We start from the raw sequence: 22,150 nt of genomic DNA on the forward strand, positions 1-22,150 counted from the left end.
ATTTGATTATACTCTTAAAACCAGCACGATGCTGGGCACGTTTTTTTGCTGAAATAAGGATGGAAAGCACTGTAATGGCTCTGCAGGAGTCCGGCTTTTGATCTGATAATAAGTTCTGGTCACACTTGAGATCTTTGTCCCTGACCAGCTTGTACTTACAGTTATTTCAAAGACTAAATATACATTTGTGGTAGTTTTGGGGTAGAGAGATTTTTAGTACAGGAGCTCAGGTCGTGCACTCTATTGATGATCGTGCTGCCAGGTTTGCATTTCAGTAAGTTGGAAAACTTTATATTCTAAAGCAGTGATGCAAATCATTTAGAAATCAATGTCTAAAGTTAAGTCTTTAAACCTGCGTCTTTGGCAAGTGGGTTAAAAATCCTCCAGTGTTCCTTAGGGACTTGGCTGCCTGGCTGGCAGTGGAGATCAGTACCTATATATCTTTAAGGATCTACTATTGCTTCGTAGGGACCGTGTTTTTCAGGAGCGAGGGAATGCTGTGGATGCTTAGCATATTTGATATCGAGCCATTTTAAAAGGGTCTCGTGGTTTTTGGCATACCCTCGGAAGTCACGTGGGCCAAGCCTAGTTTTGGAGATGAAGTTGTGGTAACCCTGTCTCGTGTATTGAATCGGCTCTTTTGGACTTGTCAGCCCTGGCAGGTGGGATCAAACGAGACCTGACAAATTAGTCTGAAGTCATACGCACAGTGATCGTTTGTCCAAAGCAGAAGGTGGTTAGGTGGGTAAAATCAGTAGGCTGCGGGTCAAGTGGGAAGATCCCATCTTGCTGTGTGCTCTTCTTAATGTCCTGCTCTTGTATTAAATCTCATCTCACAAAGCAGGACACCTTTCGCGTTCTTATTGTGGTAGTTGCACTTGAAATTATATCGAAAAGCTATTTTCAGCAGCGATGGACAAAATGAAGATGTTCATAAACAACTGTGTGACTGTACGACTTTCTCAGCAGAGTAATTAGAAACACAGATTGATATCAGCTCTAGTATTTCTGATAATATATTTTGTTCAACAATTAACTCTAGATGTGAGTTCTGAGATTTTTTTTGTAGACAAAGCCCAATATCATGACAGAAAAAAAAGCAGCAGAAAGGACTGCATTACTCTGAAGTTCTTTGGGTTTTGACTTTCAGCTCCAGCCAGTATTTACTATTTCTTTACAAGAGCATGTTTTAAATAATGTTGAATGCGCACCTGTGGCAATTGAATGCTGTTTTTGAATTTTGACTGTATTAGTATAGTGACTGAATGGAGATTGAGGAGAAAAAGGTTAAGAAAAATTGTGGCCAAGCTAAAATTTATAAAGCAAGCTCTTAGCCCAGAGTGTTTTTCAAGTTATTTTCAAATGGTAATTTGCTTTATCCAAACCAAACTCATACAGTGTAAGTAAGTGATTATTTGCATGACTGACAATCATTTCAGTGCCTGCAGTCTTTTTAAAATGCATAATTTTGCTGAGATGTTGGGAAAATATTTAAAAATTCTGAAGGCAAAATAACCAGGGTGATTTTTTTTTTTTTTCTTTACTTTGACCTCTTTTATTTTGCATGTGAACGTCTCAGGGTGTGTTTGTGTCTTAAACATAATCTTCCTTTGGCTTTGGGAGAGAGTTGATCTAAGAAATCATCCTCACGCATGTGATGGTGATATTTTTAAGATTATTTTAGATTAATATTGCAATCATAGGGCAAAATAAAATATATCTGACCCTTGATCAAAACCAGTGTAATAAAAGAGCATGTCATATGAGTTAATCCTGTAACGTATCTACCTTTTAATGTAATTACTGTAGCTGATGTACACAAACTAGCACAAGCAGCGTAGTAAATGATCACTTAAGAGTGAAGGTATAATGATGAAGGATACCCTGGGAAATACTTGTGAATACTATTAGAGGTACCATTATACATATGTGTAATGTGTATTTACATATTTCAGATGGGCATCTAATCGCTGCTTTTCTACTTGTGAGAGGAAGTTATCAATGCTTTTTTATAAAGATTCCTCTTTTTAATAAATATTTGTCATAAGGGCACGTATTGGTGTTCCCAGAGCAAACAACCAGACTGTGGTCCTTATCTGACAAGGAGAAGAGATGAAAGGATTTGAGGATTTAGCAGAATAAGAAATTTACTGACCTAATCCTCCTGTTTTCTGGTTCTGACGACGACTAGCTTCCATATCGCAGCCGCTGGTGCCACAGCTACTCCGTGTATATTCATCCTCTATAATTTCTGACTTTCAATTCTTCTCTTCATACATTCTGATGAAGTATATTATGTAGAAATACATATCGGAGTACTTCTAAGCTTGGAGACAAAAAACCCCTCCAAGTTAAGGCTGTCGCTTCATAGTGCGTAGGTATTGCAAGGGACGTAGACCAGGAGCTGCTCTTACGTGCCCTATGTGCTGCGTATCAGGCTGGGGTTTTATAACACAGTGAATTAAATACGCTGTAATTCACACTTATATTTACTGTCATTGGCTTAATTTCAGTATATTTTCTATTGCAGTGTAAATAAAACCCTAAATGTGTTGTGTTGGGGTTTTTTTTCTATACAATCAAGAGTCTGTTTTGATATAATCTGTTTCCACTTTTGGAAAACTACGGTCCAGGAAGAAAATCCCCTTTCTGCTGACGTTGTCTTTGGTACTCGCATCTCCCTGTGCCAGCAGACCCCGCTGGAACACCTCTGGAAGGTCTGTGTTGATATTTTGTATGAATTCTCTTGGCCCATCTGCGTCCATACTGTCTGTGGCAGTCGGCAAAGTGGGGTCAGATTAGGTACTCCCTGGAATTCATTTCAATGAAAATCGTAATATAGATTTTGGTTATTATTACTAGTCCTCTGATTGTAGTGTATCTTTATTATTATCACGATGTGGTGGAAAAGGAAGATGTTTTTATAAGCAAGAATGAAGTAACGTTCCTAAGAGCTCAAAATGCACATCGAACTAAGGTGGAATAATATAAAAGAAACATGGGAGGATGAGGATTACAGCAGAAAATAAAAATAGCTTCTTTTAAGTGGAACTTGTTAGCAAGTATCTTGTTACACTTTTTGTAGTAGTAACAACTTTCTGCATTACACATTTTGAAGTAGAATTAAAGATTTTAGACTGTTGTTTCTTCATTTGCTTTTATAACTTAGTACAGTTAACAGGACATTTTCAACCATTTGATTTTATATTTTTTTAGTTATAGTGTGAGAGGCAGAATTTGCCAATTTAGAGAGTACTTTAGGGCCAGTCAAGGGAGTTCCTGACTAAAGCAGCAGTTTTTAAAAGATGCTGACAGTATCTCTTGTGCAGAAATGCGACTGTCACATTTGGGGGAGCCTGTTGTGGGGAAATAAATAATTAAAAAAAAAATTTGCATCACTTGGACCAGGCTTGCAGGGCTGAACTTCAGACCTCTGTTTAGATAACTAAGAGGCTTCCCCTTCCTCTGTAATCCTAACGCTATACAATAGCTTTGCTGTGCTGGAAAAATACAGATGTCAACACGCAAGGAGAGACTTGAATCCACAAGAGCCCAAAGCTATAGATGGGCACTGGGGACGCGTCTACCTTGCACAGAGAGATGCTCAGCAGTGGTACCCAAGTGAGCTCGAGTGAACTGTCTTGCGTGTGGGAAGCAGTATACCTTAGAAGAGCAGTTTTTGGCTAATTAGCCTCCCAGTGCAATAGCATATATTAGCTTAGGTGGAGTACTATGCTAATGATAGTGATTCTGGTACTGAGGGTAGCTACCGCCTTTGGTGGTGGCTCAGGCATCTCCGTGGTGTGCCGTGCTCTCTCTGGTAGGCATAGCCTCCCTCCACCGCGGTTTATGGGTAGTTAGCATAATTAGAAAATGCCAATAGACTGTTCCTACCTTGGGGCTTGCTGCTGAAGAACTGGGTGATGGAAATTACTCTCCCCCGAATGTCTTTCCTCCTCACCTGCCGCAAGCAGGTTTTGGGGGTTGGTGTCGGCACGCTAAGAGTTACGCAACAAGCAGGAGGGACGCTCTCCAGATCTGGGACACAGCACCTATTGGGAGGAAAGTGCAGTGCTGGCTTAAAAGGGGCATAAAATGGAGTTTTTCAGTTGCAGAGCCTTTGGCAGCGGGTCGGTGACCGTATGCATCTCTGGGATGAGTGCTAAGTGCTGATAGCCGCACCTACAGCGAGGGGCTGGGTGGTTGAGCGAAGGGTGCCTCAAGCATCCGTGTGCAGTGGTGCTGCCTTACATGATGCTGCCTTCCACACGTGCATTGCGTGCCGTTGGGGAGGTGGGGGGATGATGCAGGAGTTTCCATTCTCTCTCTCGATAGTGGAGGAGTGGCTGTTGCCCCAGCCTGGTCTTGCAGGCAGAACACGCCTGTTTTATCCCCAAAATATCCCCAGAACTCTCCAGCAGCAGCAGACCGAGAGTGCCCTCCTAGAGGAGGGCCTGGCTGAGCAGCCTCCTGGGATGCATTTGTTTTGCAAAACTTTCTGAAAAGTACTTTCTTTTTATCTATTCAAGGACAAAAATAGTTTTACTGACTCTCTTTTATCTGTCGTATAGGTATTCCACTAAACGCTATCATAATAACCATTTAGTCTCACAATAGCTCACAAGGATACTTAAGCAGAATTCTCTGTGCAACCTAGTTTTTTATTATGTTGGGTACTGCTCATGTTGCATACAACACATTCCCATAAAACTTGCATTTTGTATTTACAGAGAAATTTCTCTGGAGAGTTAAGGTCTTGTAAAACATTCTTGTTCTACAGCATGAACGAATTATTATACTCTAGGGCATTAAAAGTGAAGTGTACTGAAGAAAAGAATTTTTTCATTAAAATGCAGTTTATATTGATAAAACAGATTACTAGCATTTGATGAAATGTGAAACTTGGATCTACCCATATCTCTAAATCGCCAGTAGGTTTATTTTGGCAAGAAGAATAGTATGTAATGTGTATCAGGACCAATCATTATACAGTACCTGTTAGTTTTGTATTAGATTAAATTGTCTTTCACTAAAGTACTTGAAAAAACCTACTATATCTGTATCTTGAAGTAGCAGAATGTGGTAACCAAGAATATTAGAAAATAAAAGCTGTTGTGTTATCAGTTTTGGCACAGTCATTTATCAATCAGTATTTTAAACATTGACAAGTGGTAATTTAATAGGGAATGACCCTGTTGGCAGGAAGTTCTAATGACAGATGATGCAAACTCATTTATCACTATGGGGCTGTGCTGGCTTCTTACCTTTCTCAGTATCACAGCTCATATTTTCCAAGTCTGGGATGTGAGAAGCCACAAAGGGCAAAACCTGTGGCACGGAGCCTATAACCACTCCCATCTAATCTGATTAACCCCTTAGCTGCAAATTTCTCTGCGGTATAGCTGGTACGATCTAAAAGTTCTCATTCTGATTTAAATACCATTTGGTTTTTAAGAAGGATTTGCTGTAATACTTGTAAGCACTTTCCCATAGTCAGTTTTTCAGAAATATTCAAGTTGTGTCACTTTGAATACAAAGTTGAGACATGCTGGTACTTGGCTTCCAAAACCAAACCACATTCTAATAATTAATAGCACATTTCATTTAATATTTCGTATTAAAAATATTACATGCAGTGCGCTATACAATGGGCAGCTATTATTATTATTATCGTTACTGCTCGAGAAGGAAATGGATGCATTCAGAGGTTTAATTGATTCGTGCATATTCATGCGGGCAGCCAGTGGTAGAGTCACGACTGGCCTGGATTATTATGCACTTCCATGCATAATAATTTCTCTGCAACTTGTAAAGAGAATAGACTGCCTTGCTGTAATATATGTGGGCATTTGAAGTTGAGGGGTGTCACGGGAGAGGAGATGAAAATGACACCTTCATCAGCAACTGGTATGGATGGTGGTTTTAATTCTTCTGGGAATAGCCTGTCTGTAATACAGGAATTCAGCTATACTTACTCGGAATAGACACAATCATATATTTTTACTTTAATTTCCACAGTATCAAAAGTTTTCATTGATTTGATATGATATAAAAAAGAAAGCATAATAAATACAAGCCTTTTGTAAAGCATAATAAGTGCAAGCCCTGCTTTGGGCTTTCTCCACCTTCCTACCTCAGTTCTCCATCCGTTCTTTCTCTTTTCCTTTCACGCCAGAATCTTTGTCCTTAAATCTGGCATCGGGTTAAATATCATCCCCATACAGGATTCAGACATGAAATACTTTCAGAGTTTGCATCAAACTGTTGTGATAAGAATCAGTGAAGTTTAAATATAATTGGTTAAAGTTGTCATGGCAGACTTAAAGTTGTTTGGGGTTTTTTTTCTTCTATTCAAAGTGGAAAAAGGCTATTGATTAAATGGTAGGACCCTACAAAGTGCTAAATACCCTCATTTTCACTGCAGTCACTGGGAGATGAGGACGCTTGGCACTCGGTGCGAGTACGGCGTTAACACGGGGGGAAGGAGGTGGCACACGAAACTCAACGCTGGGGATCGAGGGGTGTAGCTGTGTCCAATTCAGTTCCAATCCATATGAAGGTACAGACTTAAATCCTCCGCATGTGTGAAAGATGGTTTTTATAGACAAGGCTGTCCCTGCTGAATTTTGCATTTCAAAATACTGCCCTTCAACGTTTGAACAATTCCATATTCTTTATTACAAAATTCATGAATATTACATAGAAGTGGAGGTGGATTTTTTGTTTTTCTTTAAAGTGATTTCATGCTTACAGAATTGTAACAGAGAGGGAAGCAGTCATGTTGAGCATACTATTTCTTAGTTGCTACATGAAGCAGTGACAGAACCTTATTGCTTAAATATTCTGGGCATTCGTTGTTGTAACATAATGGAAAAGAAGGTAGGTGATGTGCTAAAAATTGCAGAAAAGATAAGGACTAGGAAGGGATAGCTGAGTTTTTAGAGAATCTTCACTGAGAATACAAAATGTTTCCAGAAATCGTGCTTAGGAGAACGAAGGAATCTCTGTTACTGGTCGTGGGGGAATGCAGTACCTTTAGAAAAAGCCATGCTTCATCTCGAACGCAGTATTAATCTGGGGGGGGAAAAAACCCAAACAACCAAACCCCCCAAAAGCAGGGCCTTCTAAAAGAGTGGTGGAATAGATAGCCTTGCAAATTGTTATTAAATGTGAAACTCAGTCTTTAAGTGGGTTGGATCTGCTTCGAGCGCTGCTGTGTGCTAGATTGCAGACAGCCAATTCAAGTGAAAGTCAGAGGTAGCGTTAGCTGGAAGTGTCAGTGGAGAAGATACTAAGATGTTCTATAGGAATTTCAGAGAATAAAGAATAAGAGAACAAAATTACGCGATGGAATACATAAAATCGCAGTTTTAAGTTTGAAGAGGAAACTTGAAACATAGCTCTCCAGTCCTATGGAGATGACCTTTATGTAATGTGTAAGAACAATTTAATACAGATGTTTTATTTATACATAACCAAATGGGATGAAGTTAAATGATTTTTAATTTTGCCAAATCACAGATAATTTCTTTGTTGTGCAAGGAGTATTTTAATCTGTTTAGGTTTTTTCTTTTTTTGCTTTTGCATTTGCAACTAGGAATATTGAATATTTTATATTTTGGACATTCCCCCTGCTCAGTTGTGACTCCCAGATGAAATAATCCTCCTCTTCTTCCCTTTAAATAATTCAAATAGCATACATTTAAAAATATGAAAATCCCAACGTAAACGTACCAGAAGTGCTTTTTAAGGTAGGAGGCTGCTCAGCTTTACTGTTGAAAAGATGCGTGTCTAAATAGTAATGAGGCTTCATCAGGGTTTTGGGCTTACGAGCACCAAGTAGCAGGGATGCTAGTGTAGAGCTATGGGACATCCAAGTCCAGTTATGCTTTCCCAGCTTCTTTTCCTCAAGTATGTATGAGAAAAGATCTTTACATTGTATCGCCTTTTTTAGCGATGGGGCATTTTGCGTGTGGAGAAATCGGTATTCACAGCAAAGGGGGTTTGGATATTGTATAACAAGATATTATGATGTTCGGTCTGTTTTTCAAGCAATGTTATAGGCACTAACAATAGCCAGGAAGAATGAATTAGATATTAAGTTGGATCAGCCAACCTGTGATTAATTTTAGAGTGGATTCCTCATAAAACAGTGCCGTTTATCTTGTAAGATGGCTCCTAAGTAGTGCTCAGGTCAGGCTTGCAGAAAACTAAAGACCTTGTCCGTCTTTGGCCTACCTTATGTATTTCCTGCCCCCCTTATAATCTTGGGACTCCTCAGCAGACCACGTTGTCTCTATTTTTGTTAATGCCCAACTAGCTGTGGGACTAATGGTGTGTAATGTCTTACCGTCGTGCCAGAGCCCTCATCTTTCCACTTGTCCTCCCTTGTCAGCTCTTTTCATCTAGAAACCACAGGTATCTTAGTGCTGGTTCTGCGCCAGTTGAAGAGACTCTGATTTAATTTCTCCAGGGTGGATTTGATTTTAGGTATGGTCCGCCCTCTCTGCCAGAATACTCATCATGGATGCTCTTCAATGGGGTTACGTGTCTTCATTTCCATGACTTTGCCTCTCAAAAAAACCCCAAAACTACTCACAGACGTGTTCTCCCTTAAACCCCCTAAGCATTTTTCATCTCCAGCTGATGGTTCTCATAGATGTTAAATAGGGAAGCAAGCAGATCTTCCTTCCCTTGGTCACCTGTGTGTGCTAAATGATGAACCAGTCTATATGGCTATGCAGGTAAATACAGAATGTAACGAACATGCTGATATGTAGACCGCTTGCTGCTGGGGATGCACCGAGCAGCAATATAGCTGCACCAGACTAAATAAAAAAAGCTTATGTGATTCTCATACGCAATAGAAAAGATATTTTTTAAAGATACAGATTGGTGTGTCTATGTAAAGCACTGGAAAATTGTATGTTGTTCTGGTAACCCATGTTCAAGAAAGATTAATTTAAACTGTGAAACAGGTACAGAGAATTGCTGCTAGGATGATTAGGAGAATCTGTATTATGAGAGCAGATTAAAAGAGTATGGTTCACTTGTCCTAGCAAAATAAAGGTTGAGAAGGGGATATATGTTAATCTTTATAAATACAGTCAGAGGATAAATGCCATGAAAGAGGAGGAATTATTTAAGTTCCAGGATAATCCTTACAACATCCACTAGGTATAAATTGGTCATTATTAAATGACTCAGACTGGAAATGAAAAAAAGGGTGTGTAGGGAGGTTGGTTGTTTTGGGTTTTGTGTTTTGGGGTTTTTTGTTTGGTTTTGGTTTTATTTTTTTTCCTGACAGGCATTTAGTTTTGAAATGACTGTTGAAACACTATTGAAATGTAAGAGGAATTTGCTAAATTCATAGAATGGTTGGTTAAACAATATAGGAGTAGGGCCAGGCACTTGCAGATGTTTGCTATGATGATATCCCCAAAATGAAGATGAAAAGAGTTGGACTAGGGGATGGTCACATACTGACTTCAGTCTGGAGACCATAGTCTTGAGACCTGAACTGGTCCATGAAGGAGATCATGTATTTCCAGCGTCTATAAAAGACACAACGGAAAGCCAGTCTGTTCTGTGTACTGTGCACGGTGGTTATCTTGTATTTCATTAATCAGGAGTTGCATGAATGAGCAGCGTCCTGCAAGGTATGTCTTGCTCATATGTTCACCCTCTCACCGTATTTGGGATCAGGAGGAATTTCATTAGCCAGATTCACGATGACCATGATGGGAAGGGGAAAAAAAAATGAGGGGAATGTTTTTTGCCTCTATCTGTATACTGGGATCATCTGGACATAAGCGCTAGTCGCGGCCAGTGCGTTTGGTCCCTCCTCTCCTCTTCCGTTGACACGCTGGAGTTCTTGGGGCATCGGTCTTGGACTTTGTTGTTTTGTGGTAGGCTGAGCATCCCTCAGAAGGCAACACAAACCGAAGCGGTACCAAGGGCTGACAACCGCAGTGCTTGGGGAAAGTATTAGGTGAGATGTGCTTCAGCAAGAACCGTCTTCAGGCAAAATGTTTGAGCGTCGTGGCTTTGTAAGCATCCTTCTCGATTTTTGCCTCAGTTTACTTTTGCTCACTGAAGCATTTGGATAAAATTCTTCTGTTGAGCTCATTGGAGTCAGAATGAGTTTATTTTAACTTTCTTATTTTGATGAGTCTGTATGGCTCATATTCATCCTTGTGTAGAGTAGTTTAATACCAAAATTGCCTCAATCTGCGCTGGAAGCAAATGAATCACAGAAAGAAGAACTTTTTATGCAGTAATTCCTTTCAGTGACTGAAATCCTATCTGTCCTTCATCAAACTTCATCGCAAGTCTTTTGGTTTCGGAGTTCACTTATGTTATCTGCCATCTGATTTTGAATTACTGATCTCGAATTATGTGACTATATAGGGAAAAGAGAGGATTTGACCCTTTTCGGGTGCCTAAACTGTCTTCGTTTTGTTGCCAATAAAAGGAGGGATGTTCTGTCAGGATTCCTGGTAACCTAGTCACAAAAAAAAATTTAAAATAATAATAAAAAATATTTTAAAATAATAAAAAAGAAGCAATAGCAGGTTAAAAAAAGACCTTTTTTTTTTTTTTGCTAGTGAAACCTCGTATGATATCTGTAAAGTCACCTGGTATGTATGACATTGAAACGGTCTATCTTTGGTTCTGAAAGCAGCAGAGCTCTTCTCAGAGGTAGTCGGTGCTGAACTTGTCGGCACATCTATACGTTAGCGACTTATTATTCTGCGAGCGTCCCTTCATTTGGGCTAGCAATAAGTCCTGTGCAGTCATTGTGCTGCAGAGGAATGTTTAAAGCCGGAATGTGCATTGGAGTCTGTTTGTTTGCAGCAGATGATTTGCCTAAGCTTTGATGCACAGTCACTTTCTGACATTTGTGTATTTCAGCAGTGAACAATGTAAACTCATTTTCTGAGCACTTTGATTACTTGCACATAGCAGTGCCCATGGCATGTGACAGAGAAGAGCACTCTATCCACTAATCAGATAGATATGCTTCAAGCGTATTTACACAAAATAATGAAAACAGCTGTTAGATACCTTTAAACTTGAGTGTGTTTTGTTATTAATCTACTAGCCCGTACACATGACACTATAATTCTTCGCTCACTCAAGTTGCCTTTAATGACACAGTAATAAAACGGAGAGGGATGAAAGTAATGGAATTGTAGAATGTAATGCCTCAATTGTTCTACAGTGTCTTCCTTTTTGCCAAAATAAACCACAATTAGGTCCATATGGTGTTTTGAAGTTTTCAAGCAATGACCCTAATAAAAAGTAATGAATTTCTGACAAAAGAAAGCATGGTGCTCTTTTAAGCAGATATCTTCGCTATTGATCTAGTTATGATTGCAGGCTGATATGCTAATAGAAGAAGAAAGGTTCAACGTGCCTGGTACAAGCACTTTCATTTGTGGTTTATTTTATTCTTATGAAATTCAGATTGAAAAGGTAGAAACATGTTGTAATCCATCAGTTATGACTCCCTTTTAAAAGACCTACTATAAAGAAAACAAATGGACTTTTCTTGAGGAAAATGGAGTTTGGAAAGCGTTTTACTAAGACTTGAAATTTCAAAAGGGGATGTTAACTAGGAGGATGCCTCGCAATGATGAAGATGCTTTGTTTGGATATATGAAATTGGACTTGAGCACTTTATTGTCTTCAGAGGTCCAAGCTCTGTTATTTGCTTTTCTCTCTTTTTTAACCTTTTCATGGCGGAGTTGGAGCCATACTCCTCTTCATCTGGAAAATCAAACTATCCATGGAGCAGTTGTTAGGTAAGTACAGATACTCACACGCGATGACTGGGGAGGACGTGCAGCTCATCCTCCTATATGGTACATAGCTATGGGCAACCATTAAGAAAGTATGGTGTGTCAGTATTATTCCAGTGCAGTAATAATGATGCCTGAAGGATGAGTAATCTAGTCTTAATAAAGAGAGGAGAAGGCAGGTTCTGGAAACAGATACCAGGGGAAGGAGAAAATAAATGGCTGATTTGATGAACCTTCGCTGTTAGTGGTTGTTAAATGAATGTTCATTCCGCATACACGCAGTCCTAAATGACTGAATTGAAAAGCATCTGCTGGATAATGTATATTATGGGCATTATTTTACTCCAAGTAGTGTAGTTAATGTTGAGCAAGGCCTGTAGTCTTGCAACATGAAACTATTCAGAGCATCCTTTCAAGAAAATCTACCTTCTCTACCTTTGATCGCTGCTAGAAACTGTCTCTGAGTGGCTCCTTCACTGGTAAATTAGGAGTCCATTTATTTAATAGACTAATTTCTCTATTGCCTGTTCTCGAAGTATTTAGCTGCCTTTCAGACTTCCCACTCTAGTCTCTACTGCTGCACCTTTGGAAAATAACCTAATTTTGGCCTCAATAACCCTTACCATTTTTCATTTATGCTTGCTGCCTTCTACGTTGGTAATTTCTCCATCTCCTTATGTATCACATACTTGTGTGTGGTTACTTTATTCATCTTAATAGAAAAGAGTCTTGTTCATGGGTCAAACTTTATCCTTGACAGCGTATCTTACTTTTATAAGCAAGGTAAATGAATTGCTATTTATTCCACCACTTTTCTTCTTTCTGATAATAGATACGCTTTTCTAACGTCTCACCTGGTACTGTATGTCTCAGTGGGATGTGAATGATTAATTTGTTTTATTGCAATCATGTTTAATAGCAATTGACTGGTGCTTAGGAATTTACCTTCTGGAGGAGGGCATGGGCTGCAGGAGAAACTAATCTCACTTCAGATTACAAGATTTGGATTATTTCTGTTACTTTGAATTCTAATAAGAGGAACATAGAAGTAAAAATCCCCACCTTACTTCCTGTAATTAAAATATGTTTGAACTGATTTTTCTTGCCTCAATTTTCAGTGTTAAAAGCTTTAAGAAATAGTCTTATGCCGTGAAATAGAGTGTCAAATTTTAGACTTGTTTTAAATTATATTAAAAAAACCCCGTGAAGCGTAGGTAGCCTAGGAGGTGAATGTGTTCAAATTATGCTGGTTTCTATAGCCAGTTGCAGAGGAGAAATGTTGAGCTTTTCACCCTCACTGGGCAGGTTCTCCCAAGAAGCTGGATAGAAGCAGCAGTGTTTGGTGTGGCTCCTCACGCACCACTCATGCTTTGGTGCTTCCCTCCTATATCATAAATAATAACTTCCCTCCTATATCATAAATAATAACAAAGATGTTGAAATCTTTTTAATACTGAAAAAGGGTCTTAAAGCTCAGAAAAAGCATGGGAGCCTTCAAATGTTTAACTAAGTCCTTTAGCCCCTGGTTTTATTCATTAAAATATAAGGACCTAATTCTGCAAGGTTGTACTCCCTTGAGAAGTCTAAATACCATCAGGAGACTTTAGAAATTCTGGCTTATTTTTTATACAACTTATCTGAAATTATTTGAGGTTGCTAGGTACTTTGAAGTTCTTGATATACGTGGAAAGGCTTCTATAAACTTACCTTAGTACCTTTTGAAATCTGAAGTTTTAACCGTTTGTGGTGTCCCAGGTTTTGGCCATTAGTCCGGAAAAGCAGTTACTCTGGCCACTGCTGGTTGTGTATTTCATTTATTCAATAAAAGTACTCTAAAATATTCTCATTCCCCTATGACTAGTACTTTTGCTCGCATTGTGATAGCACCTGGCACATCCTGTGACTTTCCAACCCATGAAAATAATGCAGTCAGTATAAAGAAGCATCAGCACCCCAAAAAGCTAATAATACAAGGTGCCTGATGTTAAATATAACTGTGCTTGAGTACATAGGGACAGTTCTATAGATGGCTAACTACAGCCGTGTAGACTTTCTCAGTCTGCATGTATGTTTGCAAGACTAGCTCCTTACTGAACAGTAATTACGATTACAGAGCTGTTATTAGTAGGCCAAATTATTGCATCTCATGTAAAATCAGGTCTTGACAAAGGGAACACAATTTTCAATCCTTCATGCAGAACCAAAAGTTTTCTAATTTTTGATCTGCTGACTTTTTTTTTTTTTGAGATGTACCATGACTTTCATTTAATTTCTTCTTTTTTTTTCTTTTTAATACATTCAAGCTCCTTTAAGAACAATGTCCGTTACTGTGTAATGATCAGAGAAGGTGATTTTTAGCAGTAGATTGAGGGGACAAGTTTAAGAAAACATTTATTGTACTGTGTTTTGGAAGCACAAGCTAGTTGTAGAGGTTACGTTCAAAATAGCAGGAACTAGTACGGCAGCATTTTAGTAAATTGGGATATAAACAAACATCTGTTGCAGGAATGTAGAAATGACATCATAAAGAATGTATGCAAAAACTTAATTGAAAAAGAATGATGCAGAATTGCAGCATGACTTTAAGTCTAAATTGATTTTTGCCTTCAGAGTGAAAGTGGGATTTTTGTGCAACATTCCAATACTATAAAGTATTTAAAATGTAATGTCCTATTAATGTACCTAAAATGTAGACTCTGGGTCACCCAATAAGAATAGTAGTTACAGTAATACAGTATATGTAATATGCAATTATCTTGACAATAGTTTTATTTTTTCAACAATTTTGTCATAAAAGAGCAGTAAGATACAATGAATTTGATTCATTTTGTGTGTGTGAATCATTTAATAGGCCATTACATCTACTATATTAGACTCCATTCTCCTTTCAGAGCTTTTCATTATAAGGCTGTCTTTAATGGAAAGAAGTTTAACCTTCCCTCCCAGATAGATTGAACCCCATAACAGTGTAAACATTCTCATTATAAAATAAAATCCCCTTCCCCAAGGGCAGCACTATAATTATGTTGCAGAGTATTGTACAAATGTTTCTCTTAAAAAATGTTGTCTCATTCTTGTCCTCAAGTTTTTATCATTTTCATTTATGAAGAGAATCAATAATACTTTTAAATTGTAATTTAATAAAATAAATATGATCTGATTATTTTTTAATTTTTTGAAGTTATTTTAATCAAGTTTGAGAAGAAGTCATCAGTAAAATTGCTGTTGATTTATAAATAGGATAATTAGAGGCTTTCCTCCTAAGTACTGTTCACTGGCATTGTGGCTGTTTTTATTGCCTAGTCAAACCTCTTCATTCAATTTTAAAATTGCCTTTTGAATGAACTGTGCTATGAGCTTGCCAAATAGTGTCACCATTAATACCTTACCTCCTCTATTTCATTGTCCAGTCTGTAAATGCACAATAAATTGTGTGATAAGGAGGTCAATGAGGTTGTGCTAGTTTTTCAGTGAATTACGGCCAAACGTTTCAGATTATGTCACACTCTTAGTGTAGCGCTGTGCTTCAAAGGTGGTGATACAGTACGGGGTCGATCATTCGGTATGGTTGCTCCAGGACGAGGCACAAATCAAGAAGAGCAGGTTCTCCACCCATCTTTACGTAGAGAACAGCTGCCACAAGTGCACCTTGTTAATCCAATTTACAATTCTGCAGCCCGTCCCTTAGTCTAATTAAGAAAACTCTCAGTAGCAGGTACCTACCGCACGCTCCGCGAGGATGGGTTAGGATGAAGATGTTTGCAGGCAGGAGAGTATTTCACTGCTTTGGCTATTGAAAAGCTGCGGTAGTATTCCTGGAAAGTCCTCAAGCTTCTCCTACCAGCGTGCTGGGTGATCTTATATCTCGTGAGATATTTGGTGGGAATTGGCTTTTTCTGTATGTATAACTGATTTTGGAGAACCCTGCCGGGTTGGTGGCACCACTCCAGCAGTCTCCCATACCGATGCATCACCTTCACCCAACCCTCCTCTGCTTCCAGTGCTCCTCCGCCGCCGAGGCTGCGGCTTCCATCCAGGCACGTCTTCCCCCCGCGTGCAGCGCGCGAGCGGTTTTGAAATAGAAACGTAAAAGGCGAAAGTAAGAAACTTTGTGCTTGTTGAGTCTAAAAGAAAGTCTGTTTGTGTGTGTCTCTCCCTTTGTAACAGAAGGAATGTTTCTTATGTTTCTGTCTTCAGACAGTTGGCACACATTTCATCTCAGCAGCTGCTTTCTCTTAAAGTGCAGTAGAGTGTAGGACTGTAGTGACACTAGCATTAATACTTCACATTCTGCTATCATATGCTGTCACTGTGAAATATGGATCTAGGTTACATGTGTTTGCAGACTTTGTACTGCTGAATTATGAAAGCTGACTCCGTTGGAGGATTGTGTTGTATTCAGAGACTGTGAACTGAACAATAAATGAATGCAGGCAGAGACTTGCAGTCATAAGCGGTATCCTCCTTTTTGGCCTAATTGAGCCGATAGCTTTAAAACAGAGAATTGCCAAACAAAACTTCATTGTTGGCTTAGGTAAATATATTTAGCAGGCATCGAAATCTGTCTCTTGTGGGCACCTTTTAGTTGTTATCCTCAGCATTGTTTAAATACTATTTTTTTTAAATCCCGTTCTTCTGAATGGTATGAATTACTGCTGATGAATGAAATTTATTACAAAGAGTAAAAGTACTACTGCTGTGTGACAGAATAAATTATTGGGAACAATTAGTTAGTTTGTTATCGAGAATTAGTGTGTACCCATAAATATAATCCTGTATTTTTTTTATATGTCTGTGAAATGCAGACATATATAAGTCTTATATATAAAGTCTTATATGTCTGTAAGATGGCTATAAGAGAGGTGAGGAGCTGCACTTTCCTTATTTCTAAAGGTATAAAGTTAATACAGATGTAAATATCAGCTAAGATGTCAAGAATCATAGGGTCTGCCCTGTAATGCATGGTATCCGTGCATTGCACATGGGTGCGTAGGGGATCCGGTCCTGGCTCTGTCGGCACATCGCTCGGGACGTGTGGCAGTGACTGGGGGAAACTAAAGGGTGAGCAAAGCTGCTGAAAAGGAATCTTTGGAATTATTTTGAAATGAATGCTCAGCATAAAGAGATACCGGGATATCTGCAAGCAGATCTTAATACAGGCTCGTGTATGTAATTTTGTTGCTCTGAAAATGTATTGGTTAAAGTCAGATTTGCTTGGTGCTTGAAGTTCTGCCAGTAAATGATTTTATTTCTTAAAACAGCAGCCTTTAGGTATCTATAATTCCAGTGATAGTGTCAATGCTATGACTAGATACTGACAATTAAACTTGATTTTCTGTGTGCAACCACTGAGGATCAGGAAGCAAGCCTAGGTGCAGAAAGCTGGGGTCCTGTGTAGCCCCCTCCATTCATTTGCATTTTTTACCTTTGAATATCAACTTCTGTAAAGGCGCAGAGTGAATAAACAAAACATACACATTTTGGGAGCGGTAAGTTATATTGCTGGTAAATAGGCTTTAAACCACACCTCTTCAAGAGCTTCCAACTGGCAGAAAACCATAATCAGCATCCTCACCAGGAACGGTCTAGTGCTCAGAATAATGTTAGAATCGCTGTGGACAGAAAGAAATGTTTGGTCTTACTGAACTTGTCTGTGTATTTTGGTGTTTAGCATGCATGGGGTTTGTAGCAGATACATACGGAATTGTATGTGAAGTGGTTGCTGTCATGGCTCTTCCCGTCTTAATTTTGATGTTCCTTTTTGTATGGGATACTTAAGTGGGAAGGTGGGGTTGTATCCTTTCTAAGCAGTGCTGTTCCTGTGCCTCAGGGCTTCCCATAACAACCTTTTCTATTGTCGTCTCATTCCCTGACTTCTTTTAAATCGCATCCACTTTCATGTTAAGTTTAAATATGCTCGTCAAGAATTGTCCTAGACTAGAAACCATGCACTTCTAATTTTGTCCTCTTAACAGTACATTGTTCAGTTGATTGTAAAGAGGTGAAATACATAAACAATTTTAACAACAGACTTTAACCTATTCATGAATCATGCTGGAGGTAATATCTACGTGCTCTCTTAGGGTCCTGGCTATGTGCATAATAAATCAACATGGTGCTATTCAGGTGCTCGCTCATTTTCTGTGCGTCAAGCAGCTGTATCATCAGTTGTCTATTCTTTGCTTGTCTTCTCCTAGCCATTGAGTTTTTTATTCTGGGGCACAATATGTAGAAACTTTGCTGTAGTGAGGTTTATTTTTTAATCTAGGAAAAACATACTAATAAATTTCAAATATCAAATCATCTACATCTGCTTTTCTGTCAAAGTGAAGATCATTTTCTTGGTCTTGATCAATCTGTGGCCTTTTCTGGACCAAAAGAATGAGGGTAATGTGTTGATGTTCTCTTTAACAAGACCATTTTGTAGTTCATTGCTTTTATTCATCTTTGTAAAATATTCTCATACTTGCCAAAATATTTCTGTGGCGTGTGACAGTAGAAACACGAGTAGAAACAGAATGAACAACATGATTTTTCTGAAGTTTTTGGAGTCTCTTTTAATGTATAGAATAGTGCGTAAATGTACTATTAAATTTATGGAAAATTCATCTTGGGTGGAGTATTGCACTGGTTAGAAGGTAGAGCTCATGTACTCCGTCTCTAATTGATGTGGTCTAATAGTTAAATTGCACTGTCTTTAGAATACTAATCATAGCAGCATTTACCAGCAAAACAAAATTGTCACTTTTCTGTGGGGACCATTTACAACAAAGCTAGTATAACTTGGCGTGCAAGAAAAAGACCTTTATGCTTAAGTTACATTATTTATCAGAGCTTTTCAGTGGGGAGAAGTTCTTTTTGTTTTAATACATTTATGCTATGTAATTCTGTGCATTTTATAGTCTTAATTGGAAGAAACCATAAAAGCACTGTGACAACCTGCAACACTGCTCTTGTATCTACCTACTAGTTAGCTGTTCCTCTGCCAGAGTTTATGTTGTAACCTATGTCTTTAGTCACCAGCCCTACAACAGGGCAGCACCAAGGATGCAGAGGTGCTGCAATCATACGGGGTTTTTCTGGCTGAGGGTGGAGAGAAGCAGCAATAGCAAAGGGTAACGCGAGGGGATGAATGAGGAACTGAGTGAGACTGAAGTCTCTGGAACTGTGGATGTTGATGGGGATGGGTCCTCAGAGCTACCTACGTGCTGGTATCATTCATTGTAACATATGCTACAAATATACCAGGAGAGAGACAGCAATATAGAGTTGGGATATAGGAAATAAGAGCTTGCCTTGTGATGGAAACCAAGAGGGCTATTTGAATATTACCATGAAAAGACACGGTTTTGGATTGTTCTGCCTTTGAGATATTCTGGCAGTTTAAGATTGATGCCACTGCTGTCTCCTTTCTGCTCCTGGCCCCTCGCAGGGTGACGGACCTCCCATGTGTGACTGGGAGGCACTGGTCTTCATCAAGCCTCATAAATGTGAAGATCCTCAGTACCTTTTATCATCAGTAAGATCCTCAGAGCTAATCTAGCATGCAGTTTTTCAGAGATTACTGTGTAATGCCCCAGAGACATGGTGAGCAAAGTTCTCAAGCCCCAGAGGACTGAACTATGAAACCACATTTCCAAATAGATTAAAAGTATTTGTCATCGGCTGATTTGCCGTGAAAGGCTGAACAGAAGTCCTTTACATATGTGTGCTCATGCATGCGTATGTGTGCACACACACTTGAGCTTGTAGGAACCCAGTGTACTCAGTTGCTTTATTTGCTAATAATCAAGATTTTAACATTTCAAGCAGGACCCATTTCTGGGGCGGTCTAAGCCAAAGATTGAATTTGAGACACTCTTACAGTTTATTGTGTCCTTTTCCCCCTCATTAGGGTCTCCTTGTTGTGGGAGAAGGTCCAAAATGATCTCAAATGTGTAGGCTTTTGAGATAATTCAAAAGAATTGAGCCGTGCTGTCTGAGTCAGTACCAAAGTCAATTCTTTAGGCAGGTTTATCAGCAAAGTGTGTCAAAAGAAAATAATCCTTCCCTGTTATTCCCCTGTTGCCCCTTTGTTTTACCCCTTCACAAGGCAGCAACGTACGTGGTATTTTGTGCCTTCCATGGGAATCCTAGCCGAAAGGTTTATTAAAAACAAAACCAGGGACCCACACACAGACGCTTTGCAGCCAACGTTGATGCTCCTACGCCAGGATCCTGCTAGGTCAGTCTCAAAAAGGCAGTCGTCTTTGGCTGGCACGTATTCTGGTCCTATTGTGGATTACACCTGCTGTTGGATCAAATGGCACGGCTTCAAACCAGGGGCGTTCACAAAGTGAGTCAGAATGGCATTTTCTCATTTAAAGCCAGCAGGATATCCCATCATGCCTACCTTTTAATTAGATGATATTCTGATCACCATTCCCATTCATTAATGATCAATACTCTCGTTTCAAGTCACAGATGTATTTAGTCTTCAAATAAAGGTTCGTGTTATGGGCACTGCTGTGTCCAGCAAGGATTTATTTCTTTAACTTTTTAAAATATAACCAGAAAACATGACAATTATAATGCAGACCTAAAGGCCCCTTCCAGCACAACTGCAGGAAGTGCATTAAGCATATGAAAGTGTTTTAACTATGACATGGGTTCTTTAATTCTGAAAAATAAGCATCTGATTCTGATAGAGACTCCATTTTATCGACGAAGCCAAATAACCGAGTAGATGCCTACTTTGCGAATTACCTTAGTTGGGTAGCAAGTATGCCATTAATCTTGTAACCAAAATAGCAGTATAATATTGAGCTGAATACAGAGATTTTTCTGTCTCATTTGTTATACAGCTCAGAGAACTTTCTTTCCTTATGACTGTAATCTGTTCCCTGTAACATAGTCTGGCGCAGTAGGCATAGATAGAGATCAACGTTTCTAAATGGTTTGTTTGATCAACCATGCCTAATGGTTTGTGGACCAGATCTTCAGCTGGCTTAAAGGGCTGCACTTCTGTGGAAGTCAATTATAGCAATTTATATCATCTGAGAATCTGATTTCTTCTTCTGGATGTATAGACTTGATCGAACATAGACTTAAAAATTGCAAATTTATTTCTCAATTTTTGCAATGCCTTGAATTGATATCATCAATATCATAGAAATAATCAAGGACAATTTTTTCCGCCCAGTAATTTGAAAGAAAAACTGGTGAATGACAGGCGTACAGGATGGTTTCAGAAGTAATGTTGAAACTTAACTTTGGTGAATGGCAAGTAGGACAAATGTGCAGTTATTATCTATTTAATTAAATGGTTCATAAGAGTCAAAGTGTTTTAAATACATCATAAAATACAGGAGGTCAGAAACTTAAGAAACCTAGTAATTTAAATCAGTATTAAATAATAGGTAAATGAGGGTCTTCTTTTAAGGCACTCAATCAGAACTTACAGGAGGATTGTATCTCAGACATGAAAGACGACTTGAAAAAGAGCCAGCAGAAAAAAAATATATTTTTTTTTTTTTTTTCCCCACAAGGGCTGTGATTTCTGTTGCCCTGTGATGCATAAAGGCAACTTGGAAAAACGTTTTTGGTTTTGCAGTACTTGTTTCTTGTTAATATTTTCTCTGCTTTTTTGATCTTAAAGATTGTAAAATGTTTAGGCTGTTCTCAGCCAAACACGCACACGGAAGACCAGCGTCTGTTAAAGCATGTTCATTTTCTTCTCTTACCCTGTACTGTAGAGGGTTATTGAGACAAAGAGGAAAATCTTTCACCTGACTTGTTCTTATTTAGTAGCTGAACAAGATCAACATTGGTTAATAAACTAAAACCAATGAAAACCCCACTCAAAGAGCAGTTTTGCACTCAGTTGCTCAGTTTTCACATTCTTTTTCCTTGTGATGATGTGATCATTTCACTCCAGTTCTCCAGCCACCATGCAGTCTCCTAGGACAGACAAGACCTGAATTTCTAATGTGAAGAAGCATGATACAAGCATGCTGTATGTTATAGAAAAGGGGGGGAAAAAAAAAAAAATCCCTTGGTTGATTTTTAATTTTGCATGCACCTTTAAGTTTTAAAAGAAAACTGTGACCATTTACAGATTAGAGTTTTATATATAAGCTGCGTGGAGATGTTGCTTTTAGATATTTAGATTATTTTCTTTTCTTTGTAGCGTTCCAAATTCTGTTCCTCAATGAGGTGCTGCTGCATTTCTTTTGATTTTCTTATATGCTGATATGTGATTTACCTCTGGAACTACATTTGGAGGTGGAATGCCACTCTGTCCTTGTAGTGAAATGGTGTCTGAGTTTTTAAATATGTATGTAAACTGCGGTCTGCATCATCACAAG

General features: G+C 38.7%; 1 protein-coding gene across 6 annotated transcripts in view; it reads left to right on the plus strand.

Moving 5' to 3' along the window:
- GTDC1 (glycosyltransferase like domain containing 1) overlaps positions 1-22,150 on the plus strand; it is a 343,668-nt gene that overhangs the window by 98,387 nt on the left and 223,131 nt on the right. The gene's annotated exons all lie outside the window — the stretch shown is intronic.

The sequence above is a fragment of the Ciconia boyciana genome, chromosome 10 (genome assembly GCF_034638445.1).
Source record: "Ciconia boyciana chromosome 10, ASM3463844v1, whole genome shotgun sequence".
Lineage (NCBI taxonomy): Eukaryota > Metazoa > Chordata > Aves > Ciconiiformes > Ciconiidae > Ciconia > Ciconia boyciana.